Source organism: Mesoplodon mirus (genome assembly GCF_964341445.2).
Source record: "Mesoplodon mirus genome assembly, chromosome: 3".
Classification (NCBI taxonomy): Eukaryota; Metazoa; Chordata; class Mammalia; order Artiodactyla; family Ziphiidae; genus Mesoplodon; species Mesoplodon mirus.
Genome location: NC_138978.1, coordinates 97,691,262 through 97,714,391, shown reverse-complemented (window position 1 = coordinate 97,714,391; position 23,130 = coordinate 97,691,262). Strand labels below are relative to the sequence as shown.

Here is a 23,130-nt window from a genome sequence, read left to right as displayed (position 1 = left end):
CCACTGGCAATCAGCCCCATCTTTAAGTGAGTTCCAAAAGTCACCTCATGAACATAGCAAAAGACACCTTTATGGTGCTCATCCCTTAGGAAATTCCAAGATATTTAGGAGCCTTGTGCCAGAAATGGGGATGAAGACCAAATATTTTTTTTTGTTATAAATCACAATATTACACATGGGAGTTACATAAATCATCTTATATTTAGAACAGTCTTTTTTAAAATCAATAGCAACTTAATTTTACTCACATACAAAACTCCAAATTTCTATTCCCCAAACATACTTTATGTTATTGATGTCACTATTTACATATTTTTATATTGTGTATCCATTAACTAGTTCTTGTTGTTATAGTTTTTCTTTTTTAAAAAAATATTTATTTATTTATTTGGCTGCATTAAGTCTTAGTTGCGGCATGTGGGATCTTTAGTTGTGGCATGTGAACTCTTAGTTGCAGCATGTGAACTCTTAGTTGCAGCATGTGGGATCTAGTTCCTTGACCAGGGTTCCAGACCCCCTGCATTGGGAACGTAGAGTCTTAGTCACTGGACCACCAGGGAAGTTCCTATAGTTATTCTTAATCATTTTTCTTTTAACTTTTATACTAGGGTTAAAAGTGATTTAAGTGACACCATTAAAATATTAGAGCATTATGTATTAATTATACACTTTACCAGTGAGTTTTTTCATTCATATGTTTTCATGTTAATAAGTAATGTTATTTGTTTCAACTTGGAGAACTCCCTAGTATTTCATGTTAGGCAGGTCTAGTGGTAATGAATTCTCTCAGCTTTTGTTCATCTGGGAAAGTCTTTATCTATTTTGCATTTCTGAAGAACAGCTTTTTTGGGTATAGTAACTTTGGTTGGCAGTTTTTCTTTCAGCACTTTGAATATATCATTCCATTTTCTCCTGGCCTTCAAAGTTTGTGCTGAGAAATCTGCTGATAAGCTTACAGATGGGCTCTCTTGTATACAATGTCACTTTTCTCTTGCTGCTTAAAAAATTCCTTCTCTTTGGTTTTTGACAGTTTGATTTAATGTGTTTTCAAGGACACCTCTTTAAATTTAGTCTATTTGAGCTTCATGAATCTGGATGTTTATTTCCCTTCCCAGATTTGAAAAGTGTCCATCTATTATTTCTTTAAAGAGACTTTCTCTTTCTCTTTCTCTCTTTTGCTTCTAGGAATCCTATAATGTGTACATTAGTTTTCTTGATTAATCACATAAACCCTTTAGGCTTTGTTAAATTTTTTTTTATTATATTTTTTCTTTTTCCTCCTCTGACTAGGTAATTTCAAACAACCTGTCTTTATGCTTGCTGATTCATTCTTCTGCTTGTTCCAGTCTGTTATTGAACTCCTGAAGTAAATTTTTCAGTTCAATTATGAATTTTTGGGCTCTGATATTTGTTTGGTTCTTTATAATAATTTACCTCTCTTTGTTGGTATTCTCATTTTGTTCATGTATCATTTTCCTGATTTCATTTACCTGTCTATCAGTGTTCTTTTATAACTCACTGGGATACTGTTAGGTGATTAATTTGAATTGTTTATCATCTAATTCATAAATCTCCATTTATTTGGAGTCAGTTATTGGAGATTTGGGGGGAGGTCAGTCACTGGAGCTGCATTTTTTTTCTTTTGATTGTGGCATATTTTCTTGATTCTTCATGTTCCTCATAGAGTTGCACTGGTGCTTGCTCATTTGAAAAAATAGCACCTTTTCCCAGTCTCAGAGAGCAGTGCCAGTTGTAGGAGAACACCTGTTTCCTTTCCATTGTTGCTAGCTGTCCCAAGTGCCCAGGCTATGCCAGTCCTTAAGCACTTGCTATGAGGTGAAATCAAAACTGACCCCTCAAGGAACACAATGAAAGCCTGGGACAAGGCGTACTTTGCTTTCTCCCTTCCTCTAAAAGGAAGAGCCTCAATTCTGCAGCTTTGCCTAATCGCACAGAGCAGTGTTTGCTGTTTGGGTAAATCTACCCTTTTCCCTTTGTTCCTAGCTGTTCCAGGCATCTAGGCTGTGTTGGTCTTTCAGTGCTTAGTATGAGATGAGATAGAAATCAACCCTTCAGAGGAGCACACCACAAGGCCAGGAGGTCAGGCAGCCAGGCTCTCACTTCACCCTCCTTTCTCCCTGAGGGGGAAGTCATAAGCCAAAGCAATCTTTTTGGCACTGAGCTAACTGGTTTGGGGGAGGAGTTAATTCAGCCTTATGTTCTTCTGAGATTGCTGCAACTTCATAACTGTATCCTGGATTTCACCTGAAGGTTTTTTGGTCCAAATATGCTTGTTATATCAGTGTTTCAGTGGAAGAATTAGGGCTAGGTCTTATTCTGCCACCTTGCTGATGTCACCTCCTTCCTATTGTATTGGTATTTGGTCTCTCTAAAATATAAAAATATTAACAATATTTTCAGTGAGAGACATATGATAGAAATATATTCATACTTTCAAAATTTTTGACTTTACTAGTTGTTATAAAAAATATGGTTCTAATTTAATTTAATTTATCTTGATACTTCATGTCAGTTGCTGTAAGTGGAAAGAGTCTACTCTTAGTAATAAATACTGATATTCACCGTTCAATCCTATCCATGACTTAGGTAAATGTTTTTCTTCAACTCAGTAATATTCATGCAAATTTCAGGAAATGATCTGTGTCAATATTTTTTTTCAGTGGCTTTAAATTCACTGAGAATCTTTATTTGAAAAGTATTTCTTCATTTCCAATGAGTGCATATATGGAAGTCTTGTAGGTAAAACAGGTGGTTTTTGGCATTGATCACATAATGACAGTAACATTTCCATATGTATGTTTTCAAAATACTCTCCATAGCATAATTTTCCACTCTAACACAATTTCTTTCTTAGTCATTGCTAAAATGTCATCTTTACTTTAAAGTGATATTTCAGTCTGAAAAATTGATTAAATTATTTACTAGTATGAACAATAGTGACAGCTGCTCTTTTTTTTTTTTTTTTTTTTTTGTGGTACGTGGGCTTCTCACTGCTGTGGCCTCTCCCGTTGCGGAGCACAGGATCCGGATGTGCAGGCTCAGCAGCCATGGCTCATGGGCCCAGCAGCTCCGCAGCATGTGGGATCTTCCCAGACTGGGGCATGAACCCGTGTCCCCTGCATCGGCAGATGGACTCTCAACCACTGCACCACCAGGGAAGCCCTGACAGCTGCTCTTATCAAGAAAAAAGTTTAGTAAATTTTGAAGATTTTTTGGGAGGGTGGGAAATAACAAAAAGATGTATAATTGTAATTGTGTTCACTACTGTATTAAATACTTTGTCACCAGATATTTTGTGGTAACAAGAAACAATATTGTGAAAGTGACTATACTACCCAAAACAATCTGCAGATTCAATGCAATCCTTATCAAACTATCAATGGCATTCTTCACAGAATCAGAACAAAAAATTTTGCAATTCATGTGGAAACACAAAAGACCCTGAATAGCCAAAGCAATCTTGAGAAAGTAAAACAGAGTTGGAGGAATCAGGCTCCTTGACTTCAAACTATACCACAAAGCTACAGTAATCAAGACAGTATGGTACTGGCACAAAAACAGAAATATATATCAATGGTACAGGATAGAATGCCCAGAGATAAACACATGCACATATGGTCATCTAATTTATGACAAAGGAGGCAAGAATACACAAAAGAGAAAAGACAGCATCTTCAATAAGCAGTGCTTGGAAAACTGGACAGCTACATGTAAAAGAATGAAATGAAAACACTACCTAACACCATACAGAAAATAAATGCCAACTGGATTAAAGACCTAAATGTAAGTCCAGACACTATAAAACTCTTTGAGGACAACATAGAAAAAACACACTTTGACATAAACCACAGCAAGATCTTTTTTACCCACCTCCTAGAGTAACAGAAATAAAAACAAAAATAAGCAAATGGGACTTAATTAAATTTAAAAGCTTTCTCATGGCAAAGGAAACCATAAACAAGACGAAAAGACAACCCTCAGAATGGAAGTAAATATTTGCAAATGAAACAACAGACAAAAGATTAATCTCCAAAATATGGTGGTATAGTTTGAAACAGCTCATTGAGCTGAGTGTCAAAAACACAAACAATACAATTAAAAACTAGGCAGAAGACCTAAATAGACATTTCACCAAGGAAGACATACAAATGGCCAAGAGGCACATAAAAAGATGCTCAGCATCACTAATTATTAGAGAAATGCAAATCAAAACTACAATGAGGTATCACCTCACACCAGTCAGAATGGCCATCATCAAAAACAAATCTACAAACGATAAATGCTGGAAAGGGTGTGGTGAAAAGGGAACCCTCCTGCACTGTTGGTGGGAATGTAAATTGATACAACTACTATGGAAAACAGTATGGAGATTCCTTAAAAAACTAAAAATAAAACTACTATATAACCCAGCAATGCCACTACTGGACATATACCCTGAGAAAACTATAATTCAAAAAGAGTCATGTACCACAATGTTCAGTGCAGCACTATTTAAAATAGCCAGGACATGGAAGCAACCTAAGTGTCCATCGACAGATGCATGGATAAAGAAGATGTGGCACATATAAACAATGGAATATTACTCAGCCATAAAAAGAAATGAAATTGAGTTATTTGTAGTGAGGTGGATGGACCTAGAGAGTGTCTGTATACAGAGTGAAGTCAGAAAGAGAAAAACAAATACTGTATGCTAACACATATATATGGAATCTAAAAAAGAAAACAAATGGTAATGATAAACCTGGTTGCAAGGCAGGAATAAAGAGGTAGACATAGAGAATGGACTTGAGGACACGGGGTGTGAGGCGGAAGCTGGGGCGAAGTGAGAGTAGTATTGACATATATACACCACCGAATGTAAAATTGTTAGCTAGTGGGAAGCAGCAGCATAGCACAGGGAGATCAACTTGGTGCTTTGCGATGACTTAGAGGGGTGAGATAGGGAGGATGGGAGGGAGGATCAAGAGGGAAGGGATATGGGGACATATGTATGCATATGGCTGATTCACTTTAGTGTACAGCAGAAACTAACAGAGTATTATAAAGCAATTATATTCCAATAAAGATCTATTAACAACAACAACAAAAGAAATGTGGACGGGAATGTTCATTGAAGATTTATTAATAGCCACAAACTGGAAACTACAAAAATGTCCTTCAATGGGTGAATGGTTAAACAAACTGTGGTAACATCTATACCACAGAATAGTACTCAGCAATGAAAAAGAATGAATTACTGATATATACAACTTGGATAAACCTCAAGGAAATTATGCTGAATTTTAAAAAAAGCCAATTCCAAAAGGATACATACAATATTATTCCATTTATAAAACACTTGTGAAATAATAATTATAGAAATGGAGTGGTTGCCAGAAGTTAGGGGGTGTTCATGTGGGGGGAATGGGGGTGAACGTGGCTAAGGAGGGGTAACACAAGGGAGTCTTATGGTGATGGGACAGTTCTGTATCTTGACTGTGGTGGTGGTTACCTGAAGCTGCACATGTGATAAAATTGCATAGAGCAACATATACATACACGAATCTATAACTGGTGAAATCTGAATAAGCTCTATGGTTTGTATTATCAATTTCCTGATTTTGGTATTTCACTATAGAACAATAGTTTTGTAAGTTGTTAACATATGGGAAGGCTGGGTGAAGGGTGCACAGGACCTGCTTGTGTATTTCTTTGTGACTTCCTTTGAATCTATAGTTATCTCAAAATAAAAAGTTTTAAAACTGCCAATAAAAAAAGTTACAAAAATCACAATATATAAAAAAAAATAAAGTGAGTCTTTTTTAGACAGCATATTGTTGAATCTTTTTTAAAAAATTCATTCTGTCAATTTCTGTGCTTTGGTAGGAGAGTTTAATCATTTACATTTAATTACTGATAAAGAAGAGTTGACAACAATGTAGTTTGAAATGATACCAAGTTAGCTTCAATAGCATACAAAATTTTGTTCCTATACAGATTTGTTCCACACTCCCTTATGTTGTTGTTGTCATGAATTGCATCTTTACACACTGTGCACCCATTAACATTGCATAAGTTTGCTAGGGCCATCATAAAAATGTACCCCAGATCAGCTGGTTTAAACAACAGAAATTTATTTGCTAACAACTGTAGAAACTGGAAGTCTAAGATCAAGGTAGCAGCAGGTTTGCTTTTCTGAGGCAACTCTTTTTGCTTTACAGATGGCTGCCTTCTCACTGTATCCTCACATGGACTTTTTCTGCATGAGTGCAGGACAAGTATCTCTTCTTCTTATAAGGACACCATTCCCATTGGATTAGGGCCCTATTCTTATAACATTATTTAACCTTAATTACTGTTTTAAAGACCTTATCTCCAAATATAGTCACATTGGAGGTTAAAGCTTGTACATATAAATTTGGGGGGAACAAAATTCAGTCCATAACAAACATAGATTTACAATTATTTTATGCCTTTTATTTTAAATTATGTAAAAAAAACAAAAAGAGTAGTTTTAAACCAAAACTAAAGCCATGCTGGATTTTATATTTTCCTATGTAGTTACCACTATCAAAGTTCTTTATTTCTTCATATGGCTCTGAGTTACTGTCCAGTGTTTTCTTATTTGAGTTTGATGGATTCCCTTTAACATTTCATAAATAAAACAAAAAATAAAACAACAACAACAAAACAGGTCTATTAGCAACAAACTCTCTCAATGTTTGTTTATTTGGAAATGGTCTTAATTTCTCCTTCATCTTTGAAAAATAATTTTGCTGTTGGATATAGAATGCTTGGTTGAAAGTTTTTTCCTTCAGCACTTAAAAAAATTTAATCCCATTCTCATCTGGCCTCCATGGTTTCAGATGATAAGTGTGCTGTTTACACTGCATTTTTTTTAATTTGGTGGGTTTTTTTTTTAAATTACAGTAAGTATTTTTTTCTAGAGTTTTAACAGAGTTGATTCTGACCACTTTTGCTTGGTTTTTCAGTATTGCTGTAGAAAGACAGTTGCTTGGATCTGCTTACTCTGTCATTTTTGCTGACAACCTCTGATCCTTCTATGAATATTTGTCTTTGATTATTAAATTTAAAATGTCAAAAGTAGTGTCTAAACATAAGATCTGTTGAACTTTTGATAATTACATAATTCATATGAAGTTAAACATCCATGCCAAAACTCGAGATTTGTCGTCCAGTTATAGAGGAGTTAAGTTACCATTTCTTGATAACTGAAATAACTTAAGCTTATCATTAATGAGGGTCACCATTTAAAAGCAGCAAATACAGATTTCAATTGATTTGCTTAATACATATCTTACAGGATATTCTGCATAAGAACCAAGAGGTGACTAACTTACATTGTTATCTGATAAGTACAATGCATGACATTTGCTGCAGACAGAATGTTTTATTCCCACCAGAATTCATATACTAAAATCTCATCCCCAATGTGATGGTATTTGGAGGTGGGGCCATTGTGAGGTGATTATTTTATGAGGGTGGAGCCTTCATGGATGCAATTAGTGCCCTTATAAAAGAGGTCTCAAAGAGCTACATTGCCTCTTCTGCCATGTAAGTTTACAGTTAAAAGACATTCACCATCTATGAACCAGAATGTAGGTTCTCACCAGGTATTGAATCTGCTGGTACTTTGATCTTAGACTTCCCAGCCTCCTGAGCTGTGAGAAATAAATTTCTATTGTTAGTAAGCCACCCAGTGTATGGTGTTTTAGTTATAACAGCCAAAACAGACTAAAACAACATTTTTCTTTTGAAATTATCTTAATTCCTTATCAATAAAACTAAAGCAGATTATTGCTGTCCTACTTGAAATTATGTACAAATCCTTGCCTCTTATATTTGTAAGTTTGTTCCTAAGCTTGGTTTATTGTTACTTCTTTTTTACTTCTTTTGTTAGTGATGGAAAGACATACTTTAGGTTACATATATGTGTGTGTGTGTGTGTGTGTGTGTGTGTGTATAATACAGCTGGGTATAATTCCTAAAATGTTGTTTAGAGAATGGAAGGTCAGTTTGTACCAAATTTGTCAATGTAATAACTTTTTTTTCTGGATTCCACTGTCATTATGGTTTAATTATATATGGAGAAAAATAATTTAATGATTCTAATGCTTCTTGTATAAGTATTGATTTCTCTATATGTGCTCTTTAATTCATTTTTTATATCATTTAACAAGTATTATTTATATTTAGCAGTCTTTTTAAAAGCAAATATTTTGGAGAGTATGGAGAAAGGAATACTATTAAATATTTCTGAAAGAGCTTCCAAAGCAGTTGAGCACTCAATTTAAAAATGAAATCAAAAGTACTTTAAAAAAAAAGTGTATTAGTCACGTTTCCCCAGAGAAATAGAATCAATAAAACCTATATATGTATATATATATGGTGATTTATTATGAGGAATTGGCTCATGTGGTTATAGAAGCTGAGAAGTCCCATGATCTGCCTTATGCAAGACGGGGATCCAAATGGTATAATTCAGTTGTAATCCAAAAGTCTGATACTCAGGGAAGCCAATAGGTAAATCCTAGTCCAAGGGCAAGAGAAGATGATAGATAAGATGAGATGTCTCATCTAAATAGAATATGTCAGAAAATGTATCATAGAGCAGCACTTCTTAAAACATTTTCTGAGACAGCTCTCTTTCTTCAACACTTCTCATTTATAAAGTCTGTTAAGAGTCTCTTTTTTTTTTTTTCTCTATTTCCATGTGCTCTCCACATTGCTTTCTCCTACTATTGCCCTGGCCTTCTCCCTCAGGATAAATAATTTTCTCCCATGCTGACTGCTTTTCTTGCAAAAATACTCAAACTTTTATTCCTATCCTAGCCCCTGAGATTCTGAGGCATAAACTATTCTGGCAATCCAAATTTAGGAAAATGTCTTAGTAATAGATTTGAAAATGTCTCAAAGATGTCCATAAGCTATGAGAATATAAGGTTGGATAGGCATTCCCTGTGAATTTCCCCCAGGCATATTTCTGAAAACTAAGGTGAAGCAAAGACAGACCCAGGTTTTTAATAAATAACAATGAGTATATTTTCTGTTCTGTCATGAGACTAAATAAGCCACTATATATTTGTCAGAATACTATTTCTGATTATTATGTTATTATGTTTTGTTATAATCTCAAATAAAGATCTATTTAAGACATTACTAAAGAAAGTAGATTTAAAAAAATCACTTTCTGTAAGAAGTAACATTTACTTCCAAAGTAGGGTGCCTGATTTCCTAGGCAATTAATTAACTCATTAATAGATTTTTCTTTCTTTAATATGAGTAAGGTTATAGGATTTAGGCCAATGTCCCATTCAAATATTTATGGAATCACTCTCCATATTTATGACATATTTTTGAGGATAACTCATGACACTACTTTTGCTGTTATATATTTGCTGTATGATATGAATGTGTTTACATATAAAATAAAAAATGTATTTGTAACCCAATGATTTGAAATCCTTATATGAATTCCTTGACATCTTCATCTTCCATTCTTATCCATTCATCAAAATTTACTCAGTTACCCTGCTTCAGAATCATTGGGTAGAATCAACAGGAGAAGACAGTGGAGACTACAGGAAGAAGTGCTGGTTAGTTGTCAACATCAATGTTCATGGGAGCTTAGACATAAACCATGCAGGATTCTTATTAACATGAGATGGTGGAGATGAGAAGAAGATCTGAACTTGGTGGTACCTCTATCAGCAGAACTGATCCTTCTGAAGTTTTGAACCCTGTTTTAGTTAAATATTCCAATAAACTGTGCCTTATGGAGTATGTCAAACTTTGTCTTGATTGTCCAGACCTCAAAAGCTAGTTTCATAGGTAGTGCTGTGTTTAATCTTCCTTCCAGTTTGGTCAGAGCTCCATGGTACTGTCAGTAGCTTCCAGGGGGTCCAATCTCAGCTTGGGTCTCAGGAATATAGTGACTCATGTCTAAAGTTCCAGTGCTTTAAAATAATGGACAAAATTACATAAACAGACTCTTTTGTGTTTTAAAGAAGAATTAAAATGCACAATTAAGGTAAGTGTCAACAAAAGCATTCAAAGCTCAATAAGAATGGAGAAGTAAGATATTGAAGATATAGTACAGAATGAGGATTTCTGCCCTCAAGGTATTTAGACTCTAGAAGATAATACTTATCTAAGGCTTGATATATACTCTACTTCAAAGTTTAAAGCTTGAATTATCAGTTCTTGTATAGTACTTGACAACTTTTAAGATGTTCCATGCATTTACAAAATATTGATGTAGTTATAATTATATTTCTTCTCTTTAACATATTGAATGTCTTCTCAGGAAGTGTGAAATGACTTGAGGTTCACTTCAGTAGTGTTTTCTGTTTGCAGATGCATATAAAGTTATAAAATAGTTTAGTAATCCCAGAAGAGAGTGAAACCTAAGGGTTGGTATTGGAATAAAAATAACTCATCTTCATTTATCTTTAAAAAGAGGCTTTTTGAATGTATTCAAAGATGTAACTCTTTTTATTTATAGATTAATAAGGCTATGGTCACTGACATTACCTTTCCTTATTTTAATATTTGTATTACTGGGGATCGCATTCATTTTAATAATTAATCTATAAGGAAACAATGTGCTCATTATAAGATACAAAAATATGGTCTAAAATGCATTATTTATAAGGAAAGAATTGATAATGAGAGCAGAAGTGTGAAAATAAAATGTTTTTCACATATTCTGTTTCTGTATCCCTAGTTTGAACTTTGAGTGTCCCTAACCTCATCCTTAAAATGAAACTATTGAAATTGCCACATTCCTACCTCATGAAGAAACTATGAAGACTAACAACAACAACAACAAAACCATTAAGTATTTTAAATTAAAAAGTTTGTATTTTAGTGGCAAAGGTATTTTGCTTTCAAAACTATACCTTCATGGTAAATACTGCTTATTTTGCAACAATTTGAATCCATATGTTATTTTCCAGCCTTATAGAGGAGATTGGGGAAACTTTTGAAATAAGATCTATTGTTTGTCCAGCATTTGAATGTGCAATAATTTGACCATACCAGTACTGGCAGAACATATAATATTGGGAGGGTTATTAAACACTGAGAATCTGCAAAACAAATTAAGTTGGACTTATTCATCACAGATGTTTTAAAAATCAGATCTATTTCAACATTTAACCATACTTACCAACCTTAAATCTTATATTTGGCATTCGTTTTGGCATCAAGAGAATGTATGACTGTCATATAAAAATAACAGAAATATTTTTTATAATTCAGAAATCTGTTTTGTGTGAGTCTTCAGATTTCTGAAGCATATGCATTTGATTTCAGAATTAAATGAATTGGTACAAACGGTAGAGGCACAAAAGAGATTACAAATGGTTGTCTGGAAATAATATTCATTTAAGTCAAAAGTACTGACAAATGTCATTGGGATGGGTGAATCTATGAAGACATGATTGAGGTGAAAAAGAGGATTCACTTATTTTGGAAAGTGCACTGATATATTTGGTCATTTTTATTATTTATATTAGGAAATAATAAGTGTCAAAGGAAAACTATTTGCATATTCTCATTTTACTACCAAAATTAAATTTAAAAATTCATGAAATTGTTATGAGTAGATTCTTAAGAGTAAATAATCGCTATAAAGAATGTAAAATCTTTATCTCCAGCAACCTTATTTTATTAGGAACAGCCAATGTGAATCAAGACAATTACTACTCAAATGATAGTTAGGAAGCCATATACAGTGAAATATCATTGGGATATGTTATTGGTGTGGTAACTTCCTCTGGCAATGGTTTGTAGATCACTAAAATGTTTAAAATCCCATCTTCAGGAGCTTCAAGATGACGGAAGAGTAAGAGGTGGAGATCACCTTCCTCTGCACAAATACATCAGAAATACATCTACCTGTGGCACAACTCCTACAGAACACCTACTGAACGCTGGCAGAAGACCTCAGACCTCCCAAAAGGCAAGAAACTCCCCACGTACCTGGGTAGGGCAAAAGAAAAAAGAAAAAACAGAGACAAAAGAATAGGGACGGGACCTGCACCAGTGGGAGGGAGCTGTGAAGGAGGAAAGGTTTCCACACACTAGGAAGCCCCTTCACGGGCGGAGACTGTGGGTGGTGGAGGGGGGGAAGCTTCGGAACCACGGAGGAGAGTGCAGCAACGGGGTGCAGAGGGCAAAGCGGAGAGATTCCCGCACAGAGGATCAGTGCCGACCAGCACTCACCAGCCTCAGAAGCTTGTCTGCTCACCTGCCGGAATGGGGCGGGGCTGGGAGCTGAGGCTCCGGCTTTGGAGGTCGGATCCCAGGGAGAGGACTGGGGTTGGCGGCGTGAACACAGCCTGAAGGGGTTAGTGCGCCACAGCTAGCCGGGAGGGAGTCCAGGAAAAAGTCTGGAGCTGCCAAAGAGGCAAGAGACTTTTTCTTCCCTCTTTGTTTCCTGGTGCGCGAGGAGAGGAGATTAAGAGCACCACTTAAAGGAGCTCCAGAGACGGGCGCGAGCCGCGGCTATCAGCACGGACCCCAGAGACTGGCATGAGACGCTAAGGCTGCTGCTGCAGCCACCAAGAAACCTGTGTGCGAGCACAGGTCACTATCCACACCTCCCCTCCTGGGAGCCTGTGCAGCCCGCCACTGCCAGGGTCCAGTGATGCAGGGACAACTTCCCCGGGAGAACACACGGCGCCTCAGGCTGCTGCAACATCACGCTGGCCTCTGCCGCCGCAGGCTCGCCCTGCACTCCATACCCTCCCTCCCCCCGGCCTGAGTGAGCCAGGGCCCCCGAAGCAGGGGCTCCTTTAAACCCATCCTGTCCGAGCGAAGAACAGACGCCCTCAGGTGACCTACACGCAGAGATGGGGCCAAATCCAAAGCTGAACCCCAGGAGCTGTGCGAACAAAGAAGAGAAAGGGAAATCTCTCCCAGCAGCCTCAGGAGCAGCGGATTAAATCCCCACAATCAATGTGATGTACCCTGCATCTGTGTAATACCTGAATAGACAACGAATCATCCCAAAGCAATGATATATATATATATATTTTTTTTCCCTTTTCTTTTTTTGTGAGTGTGTATGTGTATGCTTCTGTGTGTAATTTTGTCTGTATAGCTTTGCTTTTACCATTTGTCCTAGGATTCTGTCTGTTTTTTTTTTTTTTTTTCTAGTATAGTTTTTAGCGCTTGTTATCATTGGTAGATTTGGTTTTGGTTTCTCTCTTGTTTCTTTCTGTTTTTTTATGGCTTAAAATATTTTTTAATAATTATTTTTTATTTTAATAACTTTTTAATTTCATTTAATTTTATCTTCTTCTTTCTTTCTTTCTTCTTTTTTCTCCCTTTTGTTCTCAGCCGTGTTGATGACAGGCACTTGGTGCTCCAGCCAGGCATCAGGGCTGTGCCTCTGAGGTGGGAGAGCCAAGTTCAGGACATTGGTCCACAAGAGACATCCCAGCTCCACGTAGTATCAAACAGCGAAAATCTCCCAGAGATCTCCATCTCAACACCAAGACCCAGTTCCACTCAATGACCAGGAAGCTCGAGTGCTAGCACCCTATGCCAAAAACCAGCAAGACAGGAACACAACTCCAACCATTAGCAGAGAGGCTGCCTAAAATAATAAAAAGGCCACAGATACCCCAAAACACACCACCAGACGTGGACCTGCCCACTAGAAAGACAAGATCCAGCCTCATCCACCAGAACACAGACACTAGTCCCCTCCACCAGGAAGCCTACACAACCCACTGAACCAAACTTACCCACTGGGGGCAGACACCAAAAACAATGGGAACTATGAACATGCAGCCTGCAAAAAAGAGACCCTAAACACTGTAAGTTAAGCAAAATGAGAAGACAGAGAAACACACAGCAGATGAAGGACCAAGGTAAAAACCCACCAGACCTAACAAATGAAGAGGAAATAGGCAGTCTACCTGAAAAAGTATTCAGAATAATGATAGTAAAGATGATACAAAATCTTGGAAATAGAATAAAGAAAATACAAGAAATTCTTAACAAGGACATAGAAGAACTAAATAGCAAACAAACAGTGATGAACAACACAATAAATGAAATTAAATGTTCTCTAGAAGGGATCAACAGCATAATAACTGAGGCAGAAGAATGGATAAGTGACCTGGAAGATAAAAGAGTGGAAATAACTACTGCAGAGCAGAATAAGGAAAAAAAAAAAAAAAAAAGAATTGAGGACAGTCTCAGAGACCTCTTGGACAAGATTAAACACACCAACATTCAAACTGTAGGGGTCCCAGAAGAAGAAAAGAAAAAGAAAGGGACTGAGAAAATATTTGAAGAGATTATAATTGAAAACTTCCTAATACGGGAAAGGAAATAGTTAATCAAGCCCAGAGAGTCCCTTAACAGGATAAATCCAAGGAGAAACATTGCAAAACACATATTAATCAAACTACCAAAAATTAAATACAAAGAAAAAATATTAAAAGCAGCAAGGGAAAAACAACAAATAACATACAAGGGAATCCCCATAAGGTTAACAGCTGATCTTTCAGCAGAAACTCTCCAAGCCAGAAGGGAGTGGCAGGACATATTTAAAGTGATGAAAGGGAAAAACCTACAACCATGATTACTCTATCCAGCAAAATCCTCATTCGGACTTGAGGGAGAAATGAAAACCTTTACAGACAAGCAAAAGGTAAGAGAATTCAGCACCACCAAACCAGCTTTACAACAAATGCTAAAGGAACTTCTCTAGGCAGGAAACAAAAGAGAGGGAAACACCTACAATAACAAACCCAAAACAATTTAAAAAATTGTAATAGGAGCATACATGTTGATAATTACCTTAAAGGTAAATAGATTAAATACTCTCACCAAAAGACATAGACTGGCTGAATGTCTACAAGAGACTTACTTCAGACCTAGGGATGCATACAGACTGAAAGTGAGGGGATGGAAAAAGATATTCCATGCAAATGGGAATCAAAAGAAAGCTGGAGTAAGAGTTCTCACATCAGAAAAAATAGACTTTAAAACAAAGACTATTACAAGAGACAAGTGTACTACATAATGATCAAGAGATCAATCCAAGAAGAAGATATAACAATTGTAAATATTTTTTCACCCAACATAAGAGCACCTCAATACATAATGCAAATACTAATAGCCATAAATGGGGAAATCGACAGTAACACAATCATAGTAGGGCATTTTAACACCCCACTTTCACCAATGGACAGATCATCCAAAATGAAAATAAATAAGGAAACACAAGCTTTAAATGACACATTAAACAAGATGGACTTAATTGATATTTACAGGACATTCCATCCAGAAACAACAGAATACACTTTCTTCTCAAGTGCTCATGGAACATTCTCCAGGATAGATCATATCTTGGGTCACAAATCAAGCCTTTGTAAATGTCAGAAAATTGAAATCGTATGAAGTATCTTTTCTGACCACAATGCTGTGAGACTAGATATCAATTACAGGAAAAAAATCTATAAAAAATACAAACACATGGAGGCTAAACAACACACTACTTAATAACCAAGAGATCACTGAAGAAATCAAAGAGGAAATCAAAAAATACCTAGAAACAAATGACAATGAAAACATGATGACACAAAACCTATGGGATGCAGCAAAAGCAGTTCTAAGAGGGAAGTTTATAGCAATAAAATCCTACCTTAAGAAACAGGAAACATTTCGAATAAACAACCTAACCTTGCACCTAAAGCAATTAGAGAAAGAAGAAAAAAAAAAACCAAATTTAGCAGAAGGAAAGAAATCATAAAGATCAGATTAGAAATAAGTGAAAAATAAATGAAGGAAACTATAGCAAAGATCAATAAAACTAAAAGCTGATTCGTTGAAAAGATAAACAAAATTGTTAAACCATTATCCAGACACATCAGGAAAAAAAGGGAGAAGACTCAAATCAATAAAATTAGAAATGAAAAAGGAGAAGTAACAACTGACACTGTAGAAATACAAAGGATCATGAGACATTACTATAAGCAGCTATATGCCAATGAAATGGACAACCTGGAAGAAATGAACAAATTCTTAGAAATGCACAACCTTCTGAGACTGAGCAAGGAAGAAATAGAGAATATGAACAGAGCAATCACAAGCACTGAAATTGACACTGTGATTAAAAATCTTCCAACAAGCAAAAGCCCAGGACCAGATGGCTTCACAGGCAAATTCTATCAAACATTTAGAGAAGAGCTAAAACCTATCCTTCTTATACTCTTCCAAAATATAGCAGAAGGAGGAACAGTCACAAACTCATTCAACGAGACCACCATTACCATTGTACCAAAACCAGACAAAGATGTCCCACAGAAAGAAAACTACAGGCCAATATCATTGATGAACATAGATGCAAAATTCCTCAACAAAATACTGGCAAGCAGAATCCAACAGTACATTAAAAGGATTATACACCCAGATCAAGTGGGTTTTATCCCAGAAATTCAAGTATTCTTCAATATATGGAAATCAATCAATGTGATACACCATATTAACAAATTGAAGGAGAAAAACCATATGATCATCTCAATAGATGCAGAGAAAGCTTTCGACAAAATGTGACATCCATTTATGATAAAAACCCTCCAGATAGTAGGCATAGAAGGAACTTACCTCAACATAATAAAGGCCATATATGACAAACCCACAGCCAACATTGTCCTCAATGGTGAAAAACTGAAACCATTTTCACTAAGATCAGGAACAAGGCAAGGTTGCCTACTCTCACCAATATTATTAAACATAGTTTTGGAAGTTTTAGCCACAGCAATCAGAGAAGAAAAAGAAATAAGAAGAATCCAAATTGGAAAAGAAGAATTAAAGCTGTCACTGTTTGCAGATGACATAATACTATACATAGAGAATCCTAAAGGTGCTACCAGAAAACTACTAGAGCTAATCAATGAATTTGGTAAAGTAGCAGGCTACAAAATTAAAGCACAGAAATCTCTTGCATTTCTATACACTGATGATGAAAAATCTTAAAGTGAAATTAAAACACTCCCATTTACCATTGCAACAAAAAGAATAAAATATCTAGGAATAAACCTACCTAAGTAGACAAAAGACCTGTATGTAGAAAATTATAAGACACTGATGAAAGAAATTAAAGATTATACAAATAGATGGAGAGATATACCATGTTCTTGGATTGGAAGAATCAACACTGTGAAAATGACTCTACTACCCAAAGCAATCTACAGATTCAATGGAATCCCTATCAAACTACCACTGGCATTTTTCACAGAACTAGAACAAAAAATTTCACAATTTGTATGGAAACACAAAAGACCCCAAGTATCCAAAGCAGTCTTGAGAAAGAAAAACGGAGCTGGAGAAATCAGTCTCCCTGATTTCAGACTATATTACAAAGCTACAGTGATCAAACAGTAGGGTAGTGGCACAAAAACAGAATATAGATCAATGGAACAGGATAGAAAGCCCAGAGATAAACCCATGCACATATGATCACCTTATCTTTGATAAAGGAAGCAAGAATATACAGTGGAGAAAAGACAGCCCCTTCAATAGGTGGTGCTGGGAAAACTGGACAGCTACATGTAAAAGAATGCATTTAGAACACTCCCAAACACCATACACAAAAATAAACTCAAAATGGATTAAAGACCTAAATATAAGGCCAGACACTATTACACTCTTAGAGGAAAACATACGGAGAACACTACATGACATAAATCACAGCAAGATCTTTTTTGACCCACTTCCTAGAGAAATGGAAATAAAAACAAAAATAAACAAATGGGACCTAATGAAACTTAAAAGCTTTTGCACAGCAAAGGAAACCATAAACAAGACGAAAAGACAACCATCAGAATGGGAGAAAATATTTGCAAAAAAAGAAACTGGTAAAGGATTAATCTCCAAAATTTACAAGCAGCTCATGCAGCTCAATATCATAAAAACAAACAACCTAATCCAAAAATGGGCAGAAGACCTAAATAGACATTTCTCCAAAGAAGATATACAGATTGCCAACAAACACATGAAAGGATCCTCAACATCACTAATCATTAGAGAAATGCAAATCAAAACTACAATGAGGTATCACCTCACACCAGTCAGAATCGTCATCAAAATCTCTACAAACAATAAATGCTGGAGCGGGTGTGGCGAAAATTGAAACCTCTTGCACTGTTGGTGGGTATATAAATTGATACCGCCACTATGGAGAACAGTATGGAGGTTCCTTAAAAAACTAAAAATAGAATTATCATATGATCCAGCAATGCCACTACTGGGCATATATGCTGACAAAACCATAATTCAAAAAGAGTCATGTACCACAATGTTCATTGCAGCTCTGTTTACAATAACCAGGACATGTAAACAACCTAAGTGTCCATCGACAGATGAATTTATAAAGAAGATGTGGCACATATATACAATGAAATATTACTCAGCCATAAAAGAAATGAAATTGCGTTATTTGTAGTGAGGTGTATGGACCTAGAGACTGTCATACAGAGTGAAGTAATTCAGAAAGAGAAAAACAAATATTGTATGCTAACACATATATATGGAATTTAAGAAAAAAAAAGATCATGAAGAACCTAGGTCTAAGATGGGAATAAAGATGCAGACCTACTACAGAATGGACTTGAGGATACGGGGAGGGGGAAGGGTAAGCTGGGACAAAGTGAGAGAGTGGCATGGACATATATACAGGACCAAATGTAATATAGATAGCTAGTGGGAAGCAGCCGCATAGCACAGGGAGACCAGCTCGGTGTTTTGTGACCACCTAGAACGGTGAGATAGGGAGCGTGGGAGGGAGGGAGACACAAGAGGGAAGAGCTATGGGGATATACATATATGTGTAACTGATTCACTTTATTATAAAGCAGAAACTGACACACCATTGTAAAGCAATTATATTCCAATAAAGATGTTAAAAAAAACCCATCTTCTACTTCTATTGTTAGAAATGTTGATGTTTTCCTATAACACTTCGTAGAAAGTCTTGTTTAATATTTGCTGACACACAGGAGCTTCGTAAATGTCAAATCCATTCAATTAAGAAGAAAAAAAACAACAGAGAGTAAAAGTATCTTGACAAAGGTCCAACAAATATTTAAGGTTTTGCCCTGAGTCATTCTCTTCTCTGTTCCTCTCTTCTATGTTTGGATAATAATGAAAAAGAACTATGATAGCTTCCTGTAAGTATAGCTAACTAAAGGATATTTTTAAGAGAGATGTACATGTATAAGGCAATAGGTCTTGCGTGTTTGGGGTTCATTTAGATTTTATTTTACGTTAAGTTCTCTTAAACAGCATGGGTCTGTCATCTCTGAATTGACTCCTTCAACACCCTAACAGACCAAACTTTTCATCTGAGGATTGTTTTATCGTTAAAATTGAGCTAAATTTAGATTCCTCTCAAGTTCTGTATGTTATTTCACAGTAAAGGTGCAGAAAAATACCCAGTCATCACTGTGGGGTAATTGTGAGCTAGGCTGACTATGAAAATAAACTTCTCTATCCCTCCCCCCGCCAACTTTCTATAATACAATGGTCCATCTGTGGGGTAAGAGGGACCAACTCCACTTTAAAACAGAAAATATTTTTTAGCCATTCATGTATTAGAAAAAAAAAAAAGCTGTAAAATAAATGTCAAACTGCTTAGTCATTTCTTTCTTAAAATAATTGACCTAAAGTTCAGAAAAGGGCAAGAAAGACAAACTATTAGGCACAGTAAGAGAGGGATTACATTCAACAGCAATTTTCTTTTAAACATTTTAAGTATTTCTGATATGTGCAAAAGTTTCCCACCCCCATAATAATTTCTCATTCAATAAGTCAAATTTGATGGTTTTAGTTATTGCACAGTGTTTGGAGAAAATGTTCGTATATATATCTTCTCTCTCTCTTTCTCCCTCTCTCTCTCTGTTGTGAATACCAAATCATTTCAAAGATGATGCATCTTTTCAAAACTCTACTTCTTTCACCTAATTCTACCTGTAGTAGTTTAAGTCTTAGTGTAGAGTTCCCTCTACCTCAAATACTCTATTACTGTTTGCATTAGGGACATCCAGCTATGGACAAGGTTTCTTTAGTTCCAATTTTGTTATGGAGGTCTCAATATTTAAAACATTTCTTTTGAATCTGCATCCCCTCATTCCTAGGGATTTTTGACAATATTAAGGGAGAGTTATGAGCATTACACAATGTTTAATAAAGCTCTGTGAACTCTGAAGATTGTCTAGAACATTTAAGTTCCCCTAATATGACCTCTAATCAATTATCAAATTACTCTCTAAGTTTCCCAGACAAAGCAATATGGACAAGTGGTCAATCTAAAATACTGCTACAAAGGATGTGACTATTTTTTCTCTAAACTGTTTTCATCTTGTTTTTGAAAGACTTGTGATGAAAGCAAATTCTACAAAGCTGAATAAATATAACAATATAGGAAATGTCCTACAGCTAATTTTGCTCCAAATAAAAGACATATGTCAAGAAAATTGTCACATTCTATTACATTTTTGAAGCTCTATATAACAGTTAACAAGGACTGGCTGAAAGATGGCCTAGGAAACAACGTCCCTGGAAGTCATCCCCTGTGAAGCTGAATGTAGTGAGGTGGGTCTCTTCTAGCTTCCCTTTACGCACTTTACTATTTAACATTATACTTCCTCCTGATGACTCCACCTCCTGCAAATCCATGGGCAAGATCCTAGGAGGTTCTTAACCTGGCAGCTAGCTATAGCTAGAGGGGTTAGGCATAATTAACTATTCCTTACTATGAATCCACTATATTTCCTTCCAGAGCATTAATTCAGACCCAGGTTATGCCCCTCTGGGCAGTGGCCAGGAGAATTCAGACCACAGAATACAGAGAGCATAAGGTAGTAATAACTCTATTCACCCAAGCCACTTTGCCTGAAAGGACTCATTCACCGCACTGAGAAGGCCTGAGATGTGACCAGAAGGTGGGGCTTGCTAGACAGACTGCAACATTTCTCACCTCCTAGAACAGTATCAGGCCATGGAATTCTCTATAAATCCAGAGAGTTAATGAGAAACAGTTTGGAACACCATTTCTACATGTTGCTGCAAGCACTGTAACTCTCTCTAGCTCTTGAGTTGATTTAGGATTCTGGTAGCTTCATAAGTAATGTGTTTCTAAACTTTGTATTCATTTCACTGTTTTACATTTAAGAGAAGACCTAGAAAATAAGTTTAAAAATATACCAAGAATTGGACAAAAAAATTCAGATTTCAAAAAATTGTGTTAACTGAAAATTCACACAAATTTTTCACTTTGAGAAGATGAAGGATAATGAAGGTGATAAATTTAGGTATATTTTTACCTTAAGGTTCTTAATTTTTAATTATACATTTTACATTCGAACACAGTATGATATTTAATTATTTTATTAAATTATATTAACAATTTGAGGTTATAATCAGAAAAACTAGTTGGGGATATTTCTCTGCAGCTGATATAAGGCATCTGAAACATTCCGCAAGCAACATTGTTAATACAAAGTATTTTTTTACCTATTATGTAAGAGGTAAATTTCTTGATGTGGGAATGGTTCTTTGTCACAGAGAGTGACAGTCTTGTTGAAAGTATTTTTTAGTTGCTTTCCACATTTTACATGCCTCTTATACATGTTCTTATACAATTCCATCTTGGGCCTCAGTATAGTCTCTGAACACCTTCCTTCCAACTCTTATACCACATAGCTAGAATATCTGATTAATCTCACGGGTCATGAGGTATATTTTGGTAACTAATAGAAAATTAGATTTCTAAAAATTAGTGGACATATGCGCCTCATAAACTTAGTTGAGAATCCTTAAGCCTTGAAATATCTTAAATACTCCGCAGAGGTCCTGGCCAAAGCTTCCATTCTTTACCAACAGGAGAATGTATTCATTCACTCAGCACATCTCTATTGAATGCCTAATATATGCTGGCACCTTGTTTGGCTCTGTTCCAGAAAATTTTTGAGAGACATCTTAAGAAATATTAAGAACAAAAAGGAGCCAATAAGAGGGAATCATTTAAACGTGGAAAAAATGACCACAGAATCGATACTCCGGGTTTAAGTGGATTACTTTGAAGAGGGGTAAGTAGAAGGAATTTAGAAACCTGCCCCTTTCTTATTATTTTCACTGTGGAGTGACCATATTTTCAGCTCCTGAGGCCCTTTATGAGGAGCTGTGGGCCTAGACGCTTGGAGATCTCTGTGAGTTGCTTTCCCTGTCTTTTCTCCTCCCCCTCTGTCCCCTCATCCGGGTTCAGGACGGAATCAGCTGGAAAATTCAATTACTCACCCCCTTAATGTCAGCTCCCATACACTTCTTTCTCCTCCCGCCTCAGAGTACAGTTCAGCTCTTTAAGAGACAAGCCTCTGAATGAAGCTAGCGTAGAATCTAAACATTCAAGAGAGAAACCTGTCAGTTTCAGACCTCGACGGAGAGCTTCCCTATAAAATCATGGGTTTTGACCTCTTGGGTCCCTCCATCTCACCTTCATCCCTTTCTTTTAATTCTCGGTTTAAAAAAAATATTAAAAATTCTTTTCGGAGCAGGCAAAGCAATGAGTCCGCTGGTTCCACGTCTGCTATAAGAAGCAGACTTTTGCACAAGGATAAGGTTACGGCTGGCAGCCCAGAACTCCAGCGGTGTGGCGGATCAGACGCTGGGCTCCTCCCCTCCCCCGCCGACGAGCGAGAGGCTAACAGACGGGTGCAAGAAGACAAGTAGCTGTTTTTATTGAATACAGAAGCTCCTTGAAAACTCTGTGGACTCCGGGGCTCTCCTGCAATTCCTTTCATTCCCAAAGTGGTGGAGCCAAGCACGCGTCCCCCGTAACTCCCTCCCATTTCTTCTCGGGGATTTGGGTAGGAGAAGAGGGAGGGGAGGAGTGGGGAGATGGGGAGGGGGGTGGTTGGTGGGCTGGGCTTGCAGGGAGACCTGATTCTTGGGCAAAAGAGAGGGGGGCGGGCTCGGGGCTGCCCGCGAGGCGTGTGATTGGGTCTGACCTTCAGCGGGCTTGTCAGTTTCGCCCGGGGTAAGGGGGGCGCCGGAGGGGAGTGGGCGGAGGAGGGGGCTGCCCAGAGC

General features: G+C 36.6%; 1 long non-coding RNA gene across 1 annotated transcript; it reads right to left on the bottom strand.

The window, feature by feature from the left end:
* Positions 1–203: 203 nt before the first annotated feature.
* LOC309799383 lies at positions 204–23,030 on the bottom strand. Its single transcript, XR_014293270.1, has 3 exons — positions 22,538–23,030; positions 22,342–22,440; positions 204–2,389 (listed from the first exon to the last, which is right to left on the bottom strand). It is a non-coding gene; the product is annotated as an uncharacterized lncRNA (long non-coding RNA).
* Between the last annotated feature and the right edge of the window lie 100 nt (positions 23,031–23,130).